Source organism: Octopus bimaculoides, chromosome 28 (assembly GCF_001194135.2).
Source record: "Octopus bimaculoides isolate UCB-OBI-ISO-001 chromosome 28, ASM119413v2, whole genome shotgun sequence".
Taxonomy (NCBI): Eukaryota; Metazoa; Mollusca; class Cephalopoda; order Octopoda; family Octopodidae; genus Octopus; species Octopus bimaculoides.
Window position 1 is genome coordinate 13,467,327 of NC_069008.1, and position 1,255 is coordinate 13,468,581.

Below are 1,255 nucleotides of genomic sequence, written 5' to 3' on the forward strand. Positions count from 1 at the left end.
AAGTGACGGGGACATAAACACACCAGCATCGGTTGTCAAGCAATGCTAGGAGGACAAACACAGACACACAAACACACACACACATATATATATATATATACATATATACGACGGGCTTCTTTCAGTTTCCGTCTACCAAATCCACTCACAAGGCTTTGGTCGGCCCGAGGCTATAGTTGAAGACACTTGCCCAAGGTGCCACGCAGTGGGACTGAACCCGGAACCATGTGGTTGGTAAGCAAGCTACTTACCACACAGCCACTCCTGCGCCTATATACATATACATATTTACATAAGAATCCGTTATCAGTAGGTACAGTACATTATTCCTATTAAAGAATGTATAAGAAGAGTAATTATAAAAGCAAAATAGGAGCAAGCAATAGAGTTTGAGAGGAGTACAACTTTGTAGAAAGGAAAAGGTATATGAAAGGACGTGTGTGTGTGTGTGTGTAATATAATATGTGACAATTATTCGGTTGCCATAATAAGACTTCGAGTTATGAATGCGGCCGGTACTAAAGATAGTGAAGCTCTAGTTTCGCCTAAAAATCATCATCATCATCATCATCATCATCATCATCATCATCATCATCATCATCATCATCATCATCATCTTGTACAGGGTTTATATAAATACATATTTTATTTTAAGAAATATTGTTACACGTTTTTCGATTATTTATTTATTTATTGTTAAACAAGTATTTTTTTTATATATATTTAGTTGAAATTTATTATAAGTTACAATACGTATATTGATTTTTTTTATTATTATTCCTGTTGTTATTTATATTTTATTTTAGACCTGGTGAGTGACTATAATTTTGAATAGATTTAATTGTAGATCGATTTGATTATTAATCGAATTATTAATAGAATTGGTTTTATTAGTTATCTATTTGAAAATATAGCCACGAAACGTGCGTAGTCATTTTTATACCATTTACCATTTACTAGTTATTCTTTTATTTAATTTATTGATTTTTAGAATAAGTTTTTATGATATATTTATTTTCTGGAGGGTATGAATTACATTCTTCATTATTGAATTATTTAATAGTGGTTTTTCTCCAAATTGGTGGTGCACCAGCATGACCGCAGCCACTTGGCTGAAACACATAAATAAATAAAAAAATATATATATTTTATATTGGGAAATTTGATTTAGTTTTGCTAAATTGAATTTTTTCCTGTAAGTTTTGGATTGTTTCCCTAATATTATTATTATTATTATTATTATTATTATTATTAT

General features: G+C 30.3%; 1 protein-coding gene across 1 annotated transcript in view; it reads left to right on the forward strand.

The window, feature by feature from the left end:
• Positions 1-1,255, forward strand: part of LOC106872447 (uncharacterized) — a 17,016-nt gene that overhangs the window by 11,623 nt on the left and 4,138 nt on the right. The gene's annotated exons all lie outside the window — the stretch shown is intronic.